General features: G+C 41.7%; 1 pseudogene; it reads left to right on the plus strand.

Annotated features, from left to right (window-relative positions):
* Positions 1 to 500: 500 nt before the first annotated feature.
* On the plus strand, positions 501 to 22,157 carry LOC121178881 (annotated as a pseudogene).
* Positions 22,158 to 22,778: the final 621 nt, after the last annotated feature.

Genomic DNA, 22,778 nt, shown 5'->3' on the forward strand with positions numbered 1-22,778 from the left:
AGGGAAAGAACTGAACCATTCGCTGTGCACAATGGACACAGTCCAGCAGCTGAAACGCTCATTAAACCAGACATTATATAGAGTGAAGTACCTCTATAAGCGTATGGTCTTGGCTTTATTGTGTTGGATAGCAGCAGTGCGTCGCAGCCTGTTGTGTACCTCTGCGCTCTGATTGGCTGAGGCTGCAGTGATGCTCTCTGCATCCTGCTCCCACAGCCAGGACGGGAGGGATGGGAGCTGGAAGCGCGTCTGGGAAATCATCATAACACGGGGGGCAAAATTATCCTATTACCGTTTTCCTAATCTGGAAGAGATGTTTACCCTCAACATGTCTGCAGAAACAGCAGTAGCTGCTGTCTCCAACTCGTGACTGCTCTCTTCAAAAATTTTTAAAAATATAATCGTCCTCTAGATAGCGCAGAGAGGCTGATCAGACCCTGTGGAAAGTCTCACCTTTACACTCCGTGAAGACTGAACAGGTTAACCCAAAGGCCACGAGCATGCCCGTCAACGACCCCGAGAGCATACTGAGCTACCAGGTAAAGTGTCCTTTTAAATGTCTAATTCATGGCACGTTGCTTTGACACGGTGGAACAGCACAGCCCAGGCTGGGCACAAGCTCCACCAACTGTTCGAAATTCTCTGCTCAAACAGAAACTCACAATTTGCTGCTGGGATGATGGACTGTGTCACCTTTTAGGAACTATTTAATGACAGAAACGATCACCTGTTTCTTTGATACTGCTGCATTTCTCCATGCAGATCATTTCTTGCTGCAGTGTTTTAAACAGAATAGTTTTTTTTTTTCTGTACATTTTGTGTCTCAGAGGACTCAATAGATGTTATCTCAAGATGCTAAGTTGTGCTATGTCTCCTGCCCTGCAGGATGCTGCTGTATGCGTAGGATGTTGTTGATATTGTTATTGTTATTGTGAGGTGCAAACACGTGCAGTAATTCCGGAGAGCGTATCACATTGCAATGAACTGAGGGGGGGTCTCAGTTATTTTGAACTGTTCCTCAAGCACACATCATAAATCACTGTGAGAGTGCCGCAGATTAGAGATTTAGGTACCGACACATTTTAAACACCGCGCGTATTAACATGTCAACTGCACCCTCACCAAGTCGCATGTGTGCGGGGAATAACAAGAATGGGACGGTGTGGTGGATTTTCAGCGGACTCTCGCTAAGACGGGGTGTTATTTTCTCATTTACCCTCAAATGACCTTGACGCCATCCTCTCACTGTGCAACCATACGGTGCTGAGTGTCCATACGTGTTCTTTATGAGCCAATCCTGGGGTGGGGGGGGCAGCCTGTGGTGAAGCGAGGTTTGAAGGGGGAAACGGCTCGGTCCTTAATGTCCTGTTGATGGGTGGTCCATTGTAAGACACTCAGTGAACTGAGGAGACAGAGGGAAACGAGGAATCAGTAAGGACAAATAGACAATTGAACACACTAGCTGGATGTTTATTCAAGCTGGCATGCACTAATATTACTTTGATCATAACTACCGTGGCGTGCTGTATCATAGCTTGAAGGACTTAATGTATCCTACCCTAACACAGTCACGTTATCATGCTGAGTTATAATAACATCCTGTCTGAGGGCAGGAGACAGATGGAGAAGAACCAGAGGTGAGCTGGGAAGTCTCTGATATGATTAACAGCTCTCAGACAGGGAGGGAAAATTGCCAAGGAGCCCCACTCTTCAAACATTAGGGTTATACCAACTTAGACAACCTGGAAGTTTGTCTCTCCTCCACATCTGTAGCAGTCTGGTCAGTCAGTGTGCACCAGTATCTTTGCTGTTCTCTTCACCTGAAATCTGGCGAAATGTTTGCCGAAGAAGTTCCAGGAATTGGGAGAGGTTTTCACATCCTTTGAGGGAGTAAAAACAACAATATGAAGATGGAAAAAAAATCAATTAGCCTGCCAGTAAATGCTTTGCATTCAGCATTTTACTTGATTAAGAGTTTGGCAAATTTTAGCAATGTAACGTATCAAAAGAAGAAGTACTCATGCAGAAGAGCACCTATCCACAGTGCTAAATTATTTATGGTTTATGGCTATTATTTATTATGATCCTAAGCTTAACGGTACTATTTATTTATTTATATTTATGTCAGAAAATACTGTAAAATTACAAATTCCTAAAGGTGATGTCTTAACACAAATACATTCAGTTTGAGTGGCATTAAACACAGAAAATCAGGAAATCCTCACAACTGAGACACTGGAAACCAGAGTATGTTTGGCATCGTTTCCAGAAGAAATGAGCTAAATTGATCGCCTAGATATTTGATTCGATTACTCTTCTGCTGGTTGTTTCAGCAGATTAATCTATAGCAATGCACGCATTTTGGGGGGGTTATTATGTTTTTTTATTTACGTTTTTACATGCTAAGATACTATAAATGTTGTGTTAAAAGTACAATATTTCCATTTTAAACGTAATTAGCTTCTAATATTAGAGTAATAAAACTTGACAAAAGACTTATTCATGCAGTACCAATACCCCAAGTTGAAGTTCAGTTGTCAGGTAGATATTGTAATTAGTTTTCACCTCTGGGTGCCTCTGAGTTAAGAAGCTGAGCTGCTTAGTGGACAGAAAATCAGGGTTTACATGAGCATTTCCAAGGTGAGGCTGTGTGAACATGGAGCATAGGTGAAAGAAAACTCATTAGCAATGCTTTACAACTAAATTAAAAGATGAGATGATGAGAACAGTGTTGTGTCAGAGAGAAGCAAATCTAATACGAAGCAAAAACCAAGAGAAATAATGTTTATGGTTAAATACATCTAATGCTGAATTGCTCCTCCTTAACTGCCAAGGCAACAGTCAATATAATGCTTTGTATTGATAATTTGACCACAGAGAAGCACTGTATCGATGGAGGACCTACTTCTTCAATTACACCACAGATTCTCTTCATATTTATAACCATACTGAGGTGCTTGGAAATCAATAAGCCCTGGTAGAACAAACAGCAAAACTAAGCACACAGACACAGTCACATATCACACAACAGTGCAATGACATACAATACTGTTCTGTACCTGAGCCTAAAGCAGTGAGAAGCGCTACATATATGTAGTTGGCACAAACGTACCAATGTGAGGGTCATTACATGTTTTCAAGAATGTGATCAGAAAGTTTGGAAAATAATATATTGTTGTACATCTGAGAGTCTACAGCTTTTGATAGTGTTAATATTAGATCTGATACAGTAAGACTGTGTCTCTAGTTCCAGTTTAGTGATCATTTTTGGCACTACACATCATAAAATTGTCTCAGCTTTAAGTCCTCTGAACACCACACTGTTACAGTTCCCTTTTATGGTAGATATTTGGCATCCCTCCCAAGCTTTCATTTTAATCAGTTTTGTGGCTCACAGTCCATTTTGTGAGCACAAGCGACAGCCACCTATCTGAGGAGTGAATGTGTATTTTTAAAGAATAACACTCCAGTTTTGCACAAATCTCCATCTGATTTAATAATTCAGAGTTCTCTGTGAAAAGTGTCTCAAAACTCTCAATTTAAAGTTTTAAAAGTTACAAAACTGTTACAGGAAAGCAGCATGCCCAAAGCCACCACTTAATGGGATTCATTAGTTTGAAAGCACACACAGTTTTAAACTCCCTAAGAGTCAGCAGAATGAGTGTGTTGATTTCATATGGTGAAAAGTGCAACATCATCCTTCCAGGATTAACCCATAACTTGTTTAACATTTACTGAACATTTACTGGGAGTTGGCTCCAAACTAATTGACATGTCAAAGAAGTCCTCAGCGTGTTTGCACTTTGTTGAAACGGATGACCAAAAAGTTGAATGTAAACCTTTACGTTTAATGTTTGAAACTCTGAGAGTGACAACATCAGAAGTGGTATATTTGAGTATGTCATGCTGCAAATACTTACTGTTTATGTGAGTAAATTGCAATTCATCTAGGCTAATAAAGGCTACCAGGTAGAGTGCATTCACTACACGGTGGTTGATTTAGTTAATCTAGAGATAATGTCCAGATTTTTTCCCCCTCAACTAAATACACACATTTAAGAGTTAACCCCCTTAAGTGTCTGTCACAATATTCTTAAGCTGTATATTGTCTCAATTTTCTGCAGTTTTAATGATATTATATGTTACCATCTTTACCCACAAAACCAGCTAAGGCTACAGTAATCTTTCTAGAAGGAAAACAATCAGACAGCGAGGACTGTGGAGAGGCAGAACTGTGTGTGTGTGGTATTGAAAAAGGTGCGTATGACTCATGCTACCCGTGGGCCGAAGCAGTCAAAACAGCCGCCCCTCTCATCCTATCTCTTTCCTGATTCACTTTTTCACCATGACCTCTTCTTTTCAACCATTCATGTCAACCTCTCGTCTGAATGAAGCACTGTCACATGTGTCTCTACGTAAGATTAGTGACAACGCAGTGCTATGAAGGGGTGGCGTTAGCCTGCGGCTGTGGCACTGAGCACCAAGCGTGGCTCTCAGACACAAAGACCAGCCTGGAAGTGACAGGCCTAGTTGTCTGAGTCAGGATCTGTGTCCCTGCTGTCAATTCAGAGTGCTTTTGGGAGGGGAGGAGAGAGGGGTCAGCTTGGACGGAGGAGGGGACGTGGTGGTGATGTGGGCAGATAAAAATAGGAGACTGCAAAGAAACACTATTAAGAGGAGTAGTGGAAGTTGTCTCAAGAGAAATACTCAACAAGTGTTTTGTTAGAGTGAAAGAGGTCATTGTAACAAGTCAGCAGTGACAAACATATAGAGACTCGAAAGCCCACGCCGTGCTGCTGAATCATGGATGCACTTTTATGAATCTACCATTGACTGTTCTGCAGTGCTGTTCTTCTCACTGGTGATGTAGTTTTTATATTCATACAGAGTGAAAAGCTTCCTTGACTAACTTGCTCTTATAACAACAGAATGTGCCCACTCAAGTATAATTTCTGACAGACTAGTCAGTGTCTGCGAGGTGTCTTGCCAGATATCCCTCTGGATTTCAGGCCTCCTCACAGTAACCACCAGGCCTCAGTTCTCGGAGGCTGGCCCCGCTCACAGTCCTGATGGTGTGAGAGGGCATTTGGCTCAGCACATTGATTGCCCCACTCAGTCAGGAGACTGGGATGCAAATCATTGCTGCTCTATTTGTTCAGGATGACGATCAGTTCAATGTTTTTCGCTGTAATGCACTTTGATAATACCTTCTGATTTTGCCTGAAGTTGCTGCCAAGAAAAACATGTTTTATCTCCAGGAAATTTTGAAGTGCAAGTGCTTACTGACAGCAGTGTTGATGGGTTTCCTGGGCTCCAGAGTCATGAACTCAGCACCTGAAGGAAGGGAAAAATGCAGGAAAGAAAAATTAAGTACAAAGCAAAAAAAAAAAAAAAAAAAAAAAAAAAAGTTTTTAGGTCATAAAACAACAGCCTGATGTATGATTATTTCTTTTTGTTAATTTTCTGCATCAAAGGGAGGTTTATCAGCATCATAAGTAGGACACTGTGTGCGACTGTACTATTCAGTTCTGCTCTGGGAATCTAACATCTTTCTGGGACAATCTGCCCTGCCAGCGAATGCATCTTGTATTTGTTTAGTTATCAAATGTAGGCGAGTGATAGCATCTTTCTATTTTTGGCTTTAACATGCTGAGACGCTAGACTAAGGTGTCTAAAGTCTTCATCATGTGAATCTGTGAGAAGGGCCAAAAAATACACAAAGGCACTGAGTAGAGGGATTAGTTTATGTAAGATGACTTTATTGTCAATAACTAAATAAAATGAGAGAGAGAGGGATTATACACAAAACATTCATTAACATCATACTGGAAGAATCTGGAGGGCCAAACTGAATCTGAATCTATTTGTTATGCGCTACTAAAGCAAAACTCAAGCAAAATGTCAAAGTGTTTGTAAGAATTCAGTGCTCCTATAAATCTTAATTTTTCTCTTTTCAAATTCAAATGCCAGTACCCTTGAGCCCTTTGATTTGGCACTGTCGTGTGCTTCTTTCATTTCCAGCCACAGGGCAGCTTCAGTGTGGGTTTCCCCATGGGTGGTTACCACTGAGAAGCCAGTAAAGGACAGAAACTCAAGGACAGGCAGCCATTTTGGGGCTTGCTGTGGACTTCCATGCTGCTGCTGTGGCGGTAATCTTTGTAGAAAATTATTTTTGAGTCATAAACCCTCCCGAGCCCTGTGACTAATTCAAAGCTAGAAAACGAGAGTGAAGAACAGGGGGACAGTTGCCAGGAGATAGAGGCAGGCAGCAAAAACACAAATTATCTGCCCTGTCGGTGGAAAATCACGCACATGTGCATGCTTTGAGGGTCACAGATGTGCTCACCCACAGGGAGAGCAAACAAAACTTTGAGTGCCATGTGAGCTTTTTAACTAGCACTTAATGTGACATGAGAAGTGAGTTGTAAATGACAGGGAACCATTAACCTGTTGAAATAACACATACCTACATGAAGCTGCCATTAAGAAGGCGCTCTTAGTGAACTGTGACCAGGATGACTACGGGCTGTGAGTCATATTGTATTATGAAAAGCAGGGACTCAGGAGGTGGAACACCATAATCATGGCTCTGACATACAGTATTGTAATCTGATCTCACCCATAAAAGATGGCCTAAAAGAAGATTTCGGCCACTCTGTAGTTATAGCTATTGAATGAGCGTGTGTGTGTATGTGTGTGTGTGTGTGCGTGTGCACCAAATGGATGCAAACTAATTGATGATCTGATGGTCTGGCGTCCTCTCTGGGACAAAGAGCTTTTAGAGTCTCTCTCTCTCTCTCTCTCTCTCTGTCTCTGTCTCATCCATTCTCTCTCGTTGTGTGTCTATATGTTCTGTAAAGCTTCAGTTCTAATGGAGCCGACTGCCTCCAGTTTGAACCCACACACTGCGCGGAAGCCCTAATTCACCAGGCACAGCTGCACTGACTGATAACACTGTGTATGTGAGTTTACCGTTTATCGATTAACTGGGAGCCCTCTATACTCGTGGGGTCTTACAGACCAAAATGCTGGACTCCACAAGTTTAAATGACTGTTTGAGGGGTCGGGTTAGAATTAGGTTTAGGTTACAAGTTAGGGTTTGGCATTTAGATGTGATGGTTAAGGTTCGAGTAAGGAGCAAAGGAGTTCATTATGTCAATGATGGGTCCCCACAAATGTACAAAAACAAGCATTTGTGTGTGTGTGTGTGTGTGTGAGAGAGAGAGAGAGAGAGAGAGAGAGAGAGAGAGAGAGAGAGAGAGAGACAGAGAGACAGAGAATTAGGGTTACATGGGATTGTAGGGGGAGATTTGGCCAGTGGATGTGAGTATGGACAATATTCCTTAACAATGGATACGTACTTATATTATGTACTTATGTACAATTGCCACATTTTTTTCAGCAGCTTTTACACAATGTTGTTAATTAAATCTAGTGAGCACCTCCATTTGACTAAATACTCTTTTAGTGCCTTGCTTAGGGGCACTTTGACAAGGATAGGAGGCTGTTACATGTAAATACACATAGTCACAAAACTTTTTTTCTGTCACCACACCTCCATCCCCTGTGTAAACATAATTATAAAACCATGAGTCACATCCAGTGTTTGGCCCTAGCATGACTTCCTAATTAAGTGGCCTTATTCTTTAAAAGAACAGAATTGTCTTGGGATAAAGAACTGCTCAGTCATGGAAACAGAAAGAAATCCCACAGCACTGATATGGTGGAGAGAGTGTGAAAGGAGGCAAGAAGGCAGTGCCAGGCCACCCACCCCTGTGAATTAAGTGGATGTCTTGGGATCCCAAATCTGTTTTCAACTATTGTGTGCATCATAAATGACTGTCTGGGCCAATATCAGAAGGGCTGGCATGAAATGTAACAGAAAGCTTTTCAGAGTTGGGTTTGAATTTTTGCTCGTTATAAGGTAAGAAATGTATCTGGCTGTACTGCATCTTAATTAGTTTTCTTGTCACAGTCTTGTGCTAATATGCTTAGCTGTTCAGTTTTTAGCAACGATGAGAGACTAAAGGAAACGAGAGTGAAGATAAAAAATAGCTTAGGGTCTTTAGTGTGCATGTAAATACAGTCTGAAATAGAGATAACACACACACATACAGAGCACTATCACATTTATCACATTTTATAACTGCAGGCGGAAACCAGCATGTTTCAAGAGTGGGATTTTTTTATGTCAATAAACTGTGTGTGGTGTTTTATCAGCCAAACCCCGAGAGAACTAAGAAAAATCACTGCTCGCTCTTGCTCCATACACACATCTTACAGTAATACACACAGTCATAGTGCAAATGTAAGCTTATGTCCTGAATAGCTTTAATAAAAGGACCAATCATTTTCATTAACAGGATGGATGGTTTCAGGTTTCTCTTAAGCTCCACCATAACGTTTTTCACCAGAATAAATGAGGATTCTGCTCCCACATGCTGCTCTGACAGACATTTCATTTCCACTCCACTAAATACAAACTTCAAGCTATTTCCAATAGCACTTAAGGAAGACAAATTCCAATTATTTGTGCCTCTGTGACCATCATGTAGCAGCCCAAGCCACAGTGAGCACTGCATTCAGTACTCGCTGGATATTGGAATGTCCAATTATACACTGATGCCCATAAAGTTGGAATAAAAATATTTCACCTCTTCTCACGAAATGATTGTGACAATGTGATTTATTCTTGATTGATAAAGTGTATATCTTCTCAAAACTTTATTGATCAGTCTCTTCCAAACACATTACTGATGTGTAGAAATAGGAATAAAAAGAGGAACGTGTCTGACAAACAAAATTATTCCAACGTTGTGGGCAACAGTGTAGTAAAAGACAGAGATTGTAGTGTTTGCCTCTCTATTTTCACCCTTTAAAGAAGACACGCTGAACAGACTGTCGTCATTCCAATGTACATGAAGCACTCAAAAACATATACACACATACTTCACATGCACAACTGTCGAGCTTAAGGCTAACTCATCAGATTATTTAATGGTAGTGTTAAAAGGTCTGCATTGTCACTGCAGGATATGTACACCAGGCACTATAAACGGTTTAGCTAAGTTACTCATTAACTAGCCAAATAATTAAATTACCACAGCTCTGCTCTGTGTTCCATTTTTGAGCAAAACCTCTCTAATATATTCCACTTCTGCGTCTGTCCATCAGAAATTAGTCATCACAGATATTTAATTTCCGGATTGATTTTTTTTTTTCCAAGAAGTTCAACCCTTGTGCAAACTTGTTAGTCATTTTTAAAGAGTGGGTGTCAGATTTACCAAGAATTTAATTTACCAGCCAATTCTGCATCCACCGCACTCGCTCATAGAAACACATCCAGTACATACAGCTCATGTGTTCATATAGAGTGGGTGGAAGCATCTATTATGTGAAGAGCTGCATTTATATACCAGTGTGTGCAGTTAGTCAAAGACCCTTGTATCTTGTTGGCAGACACCTCTTAACCATTTTCATTATTTATATATATATATTTTTGCTATTGATTTTATTTGTAGGAGCCCTAGCTGACTTTTATATACTGTGCTCACATATATAGCATCCAGCATCCACATGTATCTATGATCCTGCATGTGTCAAAGGTTAAATTTCTGCCTGAAATCAAGTGATGAGTTGAACAGATTTATTCTTTGCTGCAGTGGTACACAATGACTGTTTTTAACAGCCTGCCAGAGGCTCTTCGAAATTAGAAATTAAAGATTTACTATTGAATGCACTTGTGCTGAAGCATGAAGTGAGATACTGCAAACACAATGCAGCAGCACGGTAACTCCAGTACCACCATAGTGGTTCCTGCAGTCCTCTGCCCTCATGATCATAGGACTGATACACAACCGTGGATAACACACACCACCGCACACGAGTTCCCACCACTGTTTCTGAGAAAGACTCATCACGGGGATAGTAACACACAGTAACATCCTGCAGCAGTGTGCCAACAGCATCTCCACTGATGGATGTGGCACTCTGCTAATTTGATTTGATTTGATTTCCCCTGGATAGTAGAGCCTGGCACATTCTCCAACTCACTCCTACTCTGTTTACTTACCTCTGGTGTGTGTGTGTGTGTGTGAGTTTGTATGAATGTGTGAGTGTGCATGCCTGCCTGTCCTTTGCCGTGTGTCCGTGCCAGACAGTCTGAGAATAGACTGTCTGGAATTTGAAACTCATTGTTGAAAAGCTTGTGCTAATTTGGCCAATAAGTGGCTCTGTTACAGTGCCAGTGGTTTGTCTTTAAACTTCTGGACACGATGACCTTTCAGGTTTTCTTTCGCAGACTGATCTTGGAGGGCTCAAGGCTTTACGCAGTTGAACATTTCCTCAAGAAAAATATGCCTGCGGTGGACAGAGGGCACTGTAAAGAAACTTGCTCTCTGCACTGAAAATCACTGGCAAGAACAGTAACATTACCCTTACACATGTATTTTGTGTCTGTGTGTGTCCATTAGAGGCCAGATGAGGAGGTGGTGGTAGACCAGGGAGGTACGAGCTCAGTACTGAACATCCACTATGAGAAGGAGGAACTAGAAGGTGAGTACCCTGCACAGCTGGAAAAAGTAGTCAAACCCTTCAGTTAAAACTCCCAAGTGTCGAGTATGAATGTGATTATTTCAGATGCTTTTGATGGCATACGATTTTGTTTCATTCTCACATTTAGTCACTGTCACACAGAGAAAACTGAAGGGTGCAACCAGAGGGATAAATTTGTTTCTTCAAAGCATAGTTGAACACTGAAGCTGCTGCTTGGCTCTCTAAAGGCTCAGACTTTCAGCTACACTGCACATCTGTCCACGCCTGAGTCAGTGATGTCACTGCAGGTGTTCTGCCATTTACAGCGGAAGGAAATGTTCTGCGGGTGTATCAGTGATTACAGAGTGGCCAGAGGAGCAACTATCCATCAAACTATCGTGCAGCTAAAACTGATTTACTGCTGATTTACCCTTTAACTAAATGATCTGTATGGATTTGGCTCATTTACTTAAAGGATCAGCAAGCAGAGATATCTCTGTTTCTGCATTTCTATTGCAGAGCTCCATTATTTGCTGATTATCAGCTTCCAGAAACACATTGTTGTTTTCCAAACAGTGGCTTGGCAACAACAAATGCATAACGAATAGAACTAGATGTAACTACTCAAGAAAAATATCTGTTCTTTAAAAGTAGTACACTGCATCTAACTATCTTACACAACAGGTGACCTGTCCTCACTGAGCCTTCAGCAGATCTCCTACGACCACATATATCCTGAATATTTTATGAGACCAAACAGTGTGGTGGATCTAAGTTTTCTGCATGATTAAGTCATATCCAATTTGTGCGTTTGTGTGTCTGTATGAGTGTGTAGATATTTTACAGTGGGAGTTGTTTTGAGGTGTTGGGGATGTTGTCTCCTTCTCCAGTGGAGATGAATAGAACTGAGCATTAATAATGAATCCTCCATCTAATCAGTGGAGGTTCAGGGGAGGGGGGTGTGGGGGTTATCTGTCATCACAGTAGTGGAACAGGTGTGTGTGTATGCGTCACTTGGCCCATGTTATCACTTTCGTGCGGGGATAATAACACATTCAGTGACTCTCGGCTGCAGCTCAGCAGCTTTGGATCCTCGTTGCACCCCAAAAGATATTAGTTATGCACACACACACACACACACACACACACACACACACACACACACAATCAAACTACCTAAATGTCACTGAAAAAAACTCTCATTCCAGTTTACTCATAATTTGTCAAACCAACTATTTAAATTTTTTGATTGTTCGCTCTTTAATTGTAGAAGTCTCTGCTTTGATATTCAAATAACAGCTCCATTGTTGTCAGTGTCACATACATTCAGCCTCTTGTTATCACAGTATGTTGCATCCAACATTGAATGCACTGATGATAATTACAGATGGCAGCGGCTGAGACTAATGTGGGATAGGAAGCAGAGTGCTGTTCCCCAATTTTCCCTGTGGAGCTTTAGACCAACACCTAACCGTCAGTTTAATGGCTTTCACTTTCAGTCACTTTAACCATCTGAGCCTAGAGACCACAGTGCACCCTGTTCAGCTCTGCTTCACCCCATTAACAGTTCCCACCCCAATTCTATTCTCTTTTATTCTTCTGTTCTGTTAGTTTTTTCATCTAGAATACAGGAAGGTGCCAGATTTAGCCTCAGCTTATTATGATTTTAAATCATCTCATCAGGAAGGCTGAAATGAAACTAACTTGTGTATTTATTTATTGAGAGTGGACAAAACTACACAAACACTAAATTCTAATAACAAGAAAGTCATGTATGCTGGCTGTAAACCAATTTTCAATGAGTTCTAAAAAAAAAAAGTAGCAGTCACATGTTATAAAAACTTCCAAACAACCAGACAGAACCAGGATTTGTTCCTTAGAGTTACCAAAAAACTGACTAAATGCCTGTGTTCAAAACAACCTCTGGTAAAGTTTCAGTCTATAAAAAAGAAAAACAAACCCTTGTGAATCTCTCAAGGCCAAAGAAAACAATGTATTCAAATATGACAGGCATGACATGCTGGCTGGGACCTTCATCAGATAACTGGGCAAAGAAATAAAGGACAAAACAGGCTTACAAATGGCTGCAGAAAACTAAAATAGAAAACTGTCCACAGAGGTTTACGAAGGCCTGAGGCTCATCTGAAGACAACAGACGGGTTTATTCTTTATTAGATTAGTATCCATACAGTGTATAATTTGTATATAATAGTACTATAATGTACTATTTATTATATCCTCACCTGTACCCCCATATGATGCAGTTATTTGACTCTTCAGAACCTTAATGGCCATTGATATGATCATGATCTGGTTTTATGTTTTTCCAAATGGATTTTATTTATCAAATAGTTCATTAGTTGCGCTGAAACGACTCAAGTGCAAACCAGTAGTGAAACACTGACACTGTAAAGAGACTTCTGAGTCACAAAGTAGACAATAATGATTGTATTACAGGAAAATGTTACAATAAAGCAAAACAGACAATAAGGAAGTGTATAAAAGCTTTACTTACTAATAAAGGACTTCTCTTGCCTTTGTCTCCAGGCCACAGGACTCTGTTTGTGGGGGTTCGGATGCCCAGGCAGAGCCATCGTCACCACAAGGCCCATGGCTCCCGCCACCGCAAGAGAGAGAGAAGAGCAGGAAGTATCGCAACACAACAAAGTGAGGAAACTGAGACCACCACCTCCAGTCATGGTAACACACACACACACACAAATATGCCTGCACAAAACCCCTTATTAGGCTACCCCTTTAATTACAGTGCCATTTACTTTTAAAATCTAGTATTTTTTTCAGTGTAGAACATGCATGTGTACTTGCACATCCAACGCCCACAGAGGAGGTAGTGGTTGTTAAACAAAGCCTATCAATACTGTGGGCGCTTCAAACTCGCACACACGCATACAGCACTCCAGGCTAAAATTGACAAGGCCACTAATTAACTACCAAAGAGCAGAAACTACTCAGCGTATTGCATGTGTGTATGTGCATGTGGTAAAAAATATTTGTGTATGTTTGCAAGCATGTGTGTGTTTACTGTGTCTTGCCTGTATGTCTTACCTGCATCAAGAAGTCATTTAAAAGGGTTAGTCTTTTGGGAAGCACAGCTCAACTCTCTTCCCTCCCTCACATCTTCTCACTTCATCAGATACACCGTCCCAGAGGGTCCAGTTCATTCTGGGCACAGAGGAGGATGCTGAACATGTGGCCCACGAGCTGTTCACTGAGCTGGATGAGATCTGTGTGAAGGATGGCAAGGATGCTGAATGGAAGGAAACAGCCAGGTCAGGATCTCCTCTGGGAGCTGCTGGCAACAATTCTTGGCAATAAAGTTTCTCACCGCTCGACAGCTCTGCAGCTGCACAGCTATGAAAAGGGACGTGTAAAAGTGGTAGTTACATTTAAAGCTTAGTGGATCATTTTTGTGGTTGGTTTGCTCAGGGCTCCAAAGAGAGACATTTTTAAAAAATGCTGCTGTGATCTCATTCATGCCAATCAAATGCCAAATCTCAGTTTCACAGGCTGATGTCAGACCTCTCCCTCATATTGTGTGGTTGACATTTACGTCAAAGGATCTTTCCTGGGAAGAAATGGTCTAAACCACAATGTAAAAGAGGTGAAGCTGATTTGTTTGTGTGGAAGGTTTTTAAGGTTTAGTGGTCTCCAACTCTCATCTGCACTGAGCTGATCTGGGCCTTAATCAAATTTCTGGGAGGTAACATTTAAAGAGCAGCTGTGAAGTGATCACATGATTAATGTCACATAGGACCAGCCAGTCAGAGACAAAGATTTATGCCACATCAGCCCCATAAATCCTTTAGAAACTCTGGCCGAAATAGAGACAACAAGAAAACCAAACATGAGCAGGAAATAGATTCTGCTACTGACAGACAACGCACGTCAGAGAAAACATGTAATTAGGAGAATTGCAAACAAAATGTCTGAGATCTTATTAAATGTTCAAATGAAATGCAAGTAAACTACCTTATTCTACGTTAAACATAATTCTTTAAATAATTTATTATTCATCATGGGCAAAGATACATTCAGATCATTCAGAGGACACTGATCTCTTGCTTGTTTTTACCTTTGCAGGTGGCTGAAGTTTGAGGAAGACGTGGAGGACGGCGGGGAGAGGTGGAGCAAGCCTTACGTTGCTACTCTCTCCCTCCACAGCCTGTTTGAGCTCCGCAGTTGCATCATCAATGGCAGCGTGTTGCTTGACATGCATGCCGACTGCATCGAAGAGATTGCCGGTGAGAACTTTTCCAGCTTACGTATAAAACGTCTCAGTACATAAAGCATCTCAGTGCTATGTTAAAGAGCGAGGGCCGGTTTTACAATCATTTTAGTACTCTACAGAAAGCGGTGGAAAAAGTCACAAGCTGTGTCTGAGCCATCCATTCTCCCTGTGGAAGAAGCTGCTTCTTCAAAAGGATATATGACTGCACAATTAATTTTCTTGTCTTCCTCTTTTTTGCTCTCTAAAACCACTTTTTGCCTCTGTCCTTGAGTAAATATTAAATTCACTGATATAAAACAGGCTTTATATCTCAGACAAAATGCCCGTTGGATATATATTACAAATCCGTTCATCCTCCGCAGAGAGGAGACACAAATACCAAACAGACCCGAGGGGAGCACTATCATTGTGCTGGATGCAGAAACACACACACAAAGTCAAGTTGTCAGTCACAGAAAAGCCCTCATTGACTTTCAGATAATTTATTGTTATGCTGTCATCATACAACAAGCATTTAATTGTCCAATGCCATGCAGCACTACAGCACACAAGTGTTAGGCTCTGCTTGAGTGATGAAGGTGAACAAGCCTTATATTTGTGTATCTTCACTTCCACACTCGGTTGGCTGTGCTGTACTAGAATAACGCAGCTGACCTAAGAGATTTGCTGAACTTCTGTTGAACCCAATTTGCATAAAATCTACTATTAGACAAAGCTGCTACCACAATCCAGACTCGTTTGTATAGAAGCCTGCAATTAACTACGCACCTGTATTTGCATTCGCGCACATGACTGGATGAGTGCTGCCCATGCACGTCCACAAGAGTGAAAATGACAACAGTCTTGGACAAAACAGATAGATACTGTACAGCAGGAATGATTCAGACACACGCACACACACAAAGAGTAGCATAGTAAGCAAATAAAAAGTATCATTTGCATATGTATAGAGTTCATATACATACAGTGCAAACAGGGATAAAACCAGAAGGGTCAAGGTTCTCCATCACTCTGTCTTTCTCATGGTCAGAGTGTGACAGGTTTACAATGTGAACAGCCTCGTTGTCTCCAATCATTCCTCTTCTCCGACTCTCCACCGCACCTTCTCTTCTCCATGTGACTCCTGCCAGCAGCACCTGGACTCCAAATGGTAACCAACATGGTTAGAAAAAAGAGAGGAAGAAAAGTTGTTTATTTATTTACATGTTTATTATATAACTATATGACAAAAATCTACATTTCACGGACGGTGTGGTTGAAGGTTGTTCTCCCTGTTCTACACATCAATTTGGTTTCCCAATAATTCAAACCCCACGCCCTTATCACAGCAAAGTAGGATTCAAAGGCTTTTTATTGTCAATTCACCATATGTCAGACATACAGGAGAATCGAAATATTGTTTCTCTCTCTCAGCAATGTGCATTTTACAATATAAATAAACAGTCTAAACAAAACCAGTTAAATAAACTTTCACTACAATATAAATATATGGAAAACATATGGAAAACAAAAAAATATATCTATATTTATATATGAAAATTGCAGATTGCTGAATAGTGCAAATGGTTATGTGCAAGTTGGCCAAAAGTAGGGGTGGTTAATCGGTCCAGTTTCCTGATTCGATTTGATTACGATTATTTAAGTCTCGATTCGATTACCAGTCGATTATTGAGTTTTCATTTGACAACAATCACCCAAAATACACCATAAACGTATTGCACCATTAAAAAATTAGTCAGCTGCTGAATTACTCAACTTTTTTTTATTGAGAAACATCTCAAAGCGCCTTCAGTATTGTATAGTATAGCTGTAACTTCCAATTTAGTATTTATTTATTAACTCGTTTTAGATGTAGTCTTTCACTAGGGCTAATTTTGTCGTCACCTTGTGGAGAGTACGTTGATTCGGTGAAATGAGGCTTCAGGCGGTTGTCTTTAGCCCACGCAGCCTCCTCTGAATGGAAGCGCGACATGTGAGCCCTCATCCATCCGTTTTCTATACCGCTTGATCCGTCAGGGTCTCAGGGAGCTGGAGCCTGTCCCAGCTGACTACGGCCGAGAGGTGGGGTACACCCTGGACTGGTCGCCAGTCAATCGCAGGGCCGACACGCAAAAACAGACCACCACACACGCACACACTCACCTAGGGACAGTGTACAGTAGCCAGTTAACCTAAGGTGCATGTTTTGGGGATTATGGGAGGGAAACCCACGCAGACACTGGGAAAACATGCAAACTCCGCGCAGAAGAGCTCAGACCGGGGTTTGAACCTGGAGCCCTCACGTTGCTAGTGTTGCCACAGTACTTTAGCTTAATGCGGCAAAGTTTGCAGACAACGTACGTCCTGTCGACGTGTTTAAAACAACTGTCATGAAAACCAAAATGCATCCACACACTTTTAGCCCAGATGGAGCTGGATGGATTGGTTGGTTGTCGGTTAATGTTTTTCCTTCGTCCATTTCACGCGCCTCTCCTCTCGCTAGCTTCGTAAACTCGCTCGCTGGCTCCGTAACAGGTTGTTTTCTCATGACTGTTAGTCAACAGCTCCGCCTTGCGGTTAAATCCTGTATGACAGCCAGTAGCTGGAGAGTCACTGCAGTGTACCACAAAACAAAAAAACAAAAAGTCGTCATAATCGTCCCTAATATATTCGCGATTAATCAATAACTGATTTTCTTCACCACCCCTATAGCAAAGGTTTTAAAAAGTCTGACATTTGGCTAATAATACTGAAATTCTGTTAAAATGTAACCTGCTTGATTAAAAACACCATTAACTGTTCATTCACAACAACAGAGTGTGTGAACACAGCAATAAAGAGAGAGAGGCTGCGTGCAACCAGTTCTTTGAGAATGATGAGATAGTACTGAATGTATCTTATTATGAGTAATTGATGGTCGTCTGTCAGATGATAGACTGGAGGAAGCAGAGCTGCTGTTGCAGTCTGAAATTAAAAATAACCTGATCTGTCTCTAGCCAGTGAAGTATAAGTGGAAGCTACATTAGATGTATATTATGAGTTGATTCAATTACAGGCCTGTTTGTGCCACTGGCCCTGTTAACATGGCTGATTATACTTGCACTGAGCTCAACACATTAGTGCTGGCCTTGAGGTGTGCTCAGAATGAATGCAGGCACCGCATTGTGTTTATGTGTGTGTGTGTGTGTTTGCCTGATTGACTGTTGAGGAGCAAAGGAAGGAAGGAAGAAGGAAGGAAGGAAGGATCCCATGCTGACTCAGCAAGTCAGTACAAAAAAAGGAAGGACCGGGTGAAGGAGGAGAGAGCAGATTATTCTCTGCAGTCCCACATGACCATATATGTTGGACACATATTGACCCAGCCCTTCCTACACACACCCTCTGTTCTGCACTGAGCTTTTGCATATCGACAGATGTGTGAGCAGATTATTGCATATTCACTTTAAAAGCAGCAATTAATGGAAATCAAGTATTTTATAGATACATGAAGGTAGGATTCCTAATCAACCATGTGTGTTAAGAATAGAGTTCATTGATTATAAATGAATTAAATCTCTGGTCAGAGTCAATTGCATGAATTTGTTTAAATAAAACCTGTTATGCTGCCACTAATATGAAATAGTCCAATGATACTCTGATGTCAGGATTTATGGGTTTGTTTGTGTGTTGCAGACATGGTGCTGGACCACCAAGAGGCGTCCCATGAGCTGGATGACAGCGTGAGAATAAAGGTACGTGAGGCTCTGCTGAAGAGACACCACCACCAGAACGAGAAGAAGAAAAACCTCATTCCTATCGTACGCTCCATCACAGAGGGAACCCGCAAACAGTCAGAGCCCCATCTGACAGGTGGGTTTCATACTGTATATACCACAAGCAAGCACAAATGGGACAGAATACCATTTTTTTTACTTTGCTCTTGGCAGGCCAATAAATATATGTACTGACTCTGATTCTCTCTCTGTCTTTCTTTCTTTCTCTCAAACATGTATACATATGCCCATGCACACCCACACACAGCTACATCTCCTCAGCCTCCTCCAGCTACAGAACCTGCTAAGAATGGTGCTGGACAGGTAAACAAGCACGTTGTGTTTTTTTTTCTCACAGATGTGTGCATTTCCTCAGTGCACACTGTTCATGTGAATGGATGGATGCTGTGAAGACCACAACAGAATGAGTGTAGATAAAGAGTGTAGATAAAACACATCGGACAAAAGGAGTGTTAGATGTCTTTCGGTTGTACTGTGCCACCAGCTCTATGCATGTAGCTCTATCACTCTGTAATCAATTCATGGTGTGCTTTCAGCAAAATCAACTAGGTCGCACAGTGCCCCCTATGAAAAAATAGGGGAACTACATTTGTTTAACTTAGATCCTAAAGCAGCAGCAGCCCATCACTGAGAGACTGTAAAGCACGGCCACACAGGACACAGATAAAAGCTTCCATATAGCCATTATCTTCCACCTGGGTTTATGAGTGTATGTATGTACAGCTTAATATCCAACTGCTATCTATCTTTAATATCCAAATGCTATCTGGTTTCTCTGGCATTAGGCTGCACCTGTAATGGGAGAGCTTTATGTATGGTTAGATTGCCAAAATTCCTAGAGTAAGAATGCAGTAATCAATGTCTTTTGTAATCATAATCAATACTAACTTCTGCCTCGTCTCCACAGGTGGATCTGCACTTCATGAAGAAGATCCCAGAGGGTGCAGAGGCCTCCAATGTGTTGGTGGGAGAGCTGGACTTCCTTGAGAGGCCCATTGTGGCCTTCGTCCGCCTCTCCCCCGCCGTGCTGCTCACCGGCCTCACTGAGGTGCCCATACCTACCAGGTAGACAGCCACAACACTATAAACAGTGGTTTAGTTATAAAATCCAATTATGTAAATTCAATAATTCAGGAACAATTGACATACTTGAAATTGTCTGCTGACAAATATCAGGTTCCTCTTCATTCTCCTGGGCCCGGATGGAAAGGCTCAGCAATACCATGAAATTGGACGGTCCATGGCAACCATCATGACAGATGAGGTAAGAGCTGTGCCAATTAAAATCTAGCTTCAGAAAATTTATATAAATTAAAATTCAACATCTGTCTTGCAAAGATGAGGAGTCAAGTTTCCTCTGTCCATTCACTTCTCTCTGTTCCAGATCTTCCATGATGTAGCATACAAGGCAAAGGACAGAAGTGACCTGCTGGCAGGAATAGATGAATTCCTGGACCAGGTGACTGTCCTGCCACCAGGAGAGTGGGACCCCTCCATCCGCATCGAACCTCCTAAGAATGTTCCCTCTCAGGTACACAACTACGATGATATAGAGATTTGCTTTTCAGGTTTGACTTTTAGCTACAATGTTGGTTTGGTGCAGTAAACCCTACAGTGGCTGTACAGGCAAAGTGTAAAGCTGTTGTTTGATTTTTGTCTGTGCCTGGACTGTCACTGTGTGTCTGCAGGAGAAAAGAAAGCTTCCTGGAGTCCCTAACGGCACAGCCTGCCAGGTAGAGGAGGAACTACATGCTGAACACCATGGGCCAGAGCTGCAGAGAACTGGAAGGTAATCTGCCATTTGGAGGTTTATTACACAGGCATGTTGCTTCAGTAATGTGTGCTATAATCCATGGTAAATATGGAAGCCAAATTCAGATGTCAAAACACAAGATGTTATACTCCACAACTGATTAATGTAAAGATATGCTAAAACAGCCTATGGAAACGTGGAGGAGGCACCAGTTATGTTTCCTGAGGGATGTGTCACAGTCTGAGGCTGAGTTTAATACTCACCATGCCAGTTGCTGGGGCCACAAATTCTAAATTTGGATTTGTCAAGAGCTGAGTTGGGGAAAGCAAGTGGCAACCATCACAGCCTGAAGGCAATCATGCACCAAAACATTTTTCACTTCATTTTCTTTAAGAGTATGTTACAGTAACACCCCCTGAAAATCTTGTTTATGCTAACCCTCAGTGGTTTAACTACTCACCCTGTTGCTGTGATGTAGTGTGTACTCCAGGACCCTGCGACATCACTGGTGGGTGTTATAGGTCCAACAAAGCTCACTTCTGAAAAACAGGTTTGAAACATTCAGCCAAACACAACAGTGAAACGGTGCCACAATGAAGCAATGGAAATGATCTTAGACTTCCTCAGCATGACTTTCATGCTAGCCAGTTTCAAATGTAATAAACTGACATGACCCTATCTTGTCACTGTGTGTGTTATGGTCAGGTTGTTTGGTGGTCTGATACTGGACATCAAAAGGAAAGCTCCTTTTTATCTGAGTGACTTTAAGGACGGTCTGAGCCTCCAGTGTGTGGCCTCTTTCCTCTTCCTCTACTGTGCCTGCATGTCTCCTGTCATCACCTTTGGAGGGCTGCTAGGGGAGGCGACAGAGGGACGCATTGTAAGAGCACAATCACATACTGTACTCACATACTGCAGTGTGATAAGAACATTATGAATTCAGAATAGCACATTACTGAATATTGTATAGCAAACAAAACCTACTCTCTGTATTGCCACTATTTCTCCTAGAGTGCCATAGAGTCCTTACTTGGTGCATCTATGACGGGAGTGGCCTATTCTCTGTTTGCTGGTCAGCCTCTAACCATTCTGGGCAGCACTGGTCCTGTGCTGGTTTTTGAGAAAATCCTCTTCAAGTTCTGCAAGTATGTTCAGTATTAAAACAACTTGTCCATTTTTCTCATCACTGCCATGGGATATGTTTTGCTAAACAGTCATGTCTTTCTTCTCTTCTCTTCTTTCGTTTTAGGGACTATGACCTGTCCTATCTGTCACTGAGGACTTGCATTGGCCTGTGGACGGCCTTCCTGTGTTTGTTGTTGGTTGCCACAGATGCTAGCTCACTGGTGTGCTACATCACTCGCTTCACAGAGGAAGCCTTTGCTGCCCTCATCTGCCTCATCTTCATCTATGAGGCATTGGAGAAGCTATTCCACCTTGGAGAAATCTACCCCTTCAACACACACAGCGATTTGGACAAACTCACATTGGCGTAGTGAGTAAAACAGTGTTCACAGTACTGGTTTCCTCCTGCTTTCACCTGCATGTTCATTGTTTCATTGTTCATTGTTTCACTGTTTTTTTTTTTCAACCTCTCTGCCCATGCCCTCCTCTAATGGCCTTCAGATCACATCCTTGTATACAGTGCCCTTTATGTGTGGCCTAATTTAAGAGATAAAAGCAAGTGAACTCATCATTTTTTAGTCAGCCAGTGTACACTGATTTTTCCCTGCGTGTGTGTCTCTTTCTCTGTAGCTGTAGGTGTGCAGAACCTGATAATCCCAGTGACAAAACCTTAGGTCTATGGAGTGAGAAAAACATCACAGCGTCTGATGTACCCTGGGCCAACCTTACTGTCAAGGTAACATAACTATGTGGAAACGCACACACACACACACACTCCCACAATCCTCATGATGCCTAATGTCAGTGTAACCTTCGCATGATAGCACACACTGCATGTGCTCCAGAGTGTTTACTTTTGTTAACATTCAACTAACCCCCTCACCTTCCCTTGAGCAGCTAACCTCTTTGCAAACACTAACAAGGACATTCAATCAATTAACCTTTCACTGCTGTGTATATAACTGAATGCACCAAAGACTTGTCTTGTTTCTCCTGTATTATGTGTTATTTTTTCTTTCTGCTTTGTAGACTCTTTCTTTCTGTTCATTTAGATAAAACAGTCTTTTGATCTATTTCGCCTTGAGTCATCTGAGTCACTTTTGTTCCAATATAACATCTGTGGATCTCTACAGGAGTGTTTCAGTCTGCACGGCCAATTTGTTGGGACCACGTGTGGCCACCATGGCCCCTACACCCCAGATGTTCTCTTCTGGTCTACCATCTTGTTCTTCTCCACCTTCTTTATGTCTGCCTTTCTCAAACAATTCAAGACTAGTCGTTACTTCCCCACCAAGGTAATCAGACACTGACTGCTTACTAAGGTAGTGCTTAGCACTGGCAATCCTGACATGTCATATTATTAACC

Source organism: Toxotes jaculatrix, chromosome 3, assembly GCF_017976425.1.
Source record: "Toxotes jaculatrix isolate fToxJac2 chromosome 3, fToxJac2.pri, whole genome shotgun sequence".
In the NCBI taxonomy this organism is placed as follows: Eukaryota; Metazoa; Chordata; class Actinopteri; family Toxotidae; genus Toxotes; species Toxotes jaculatrix.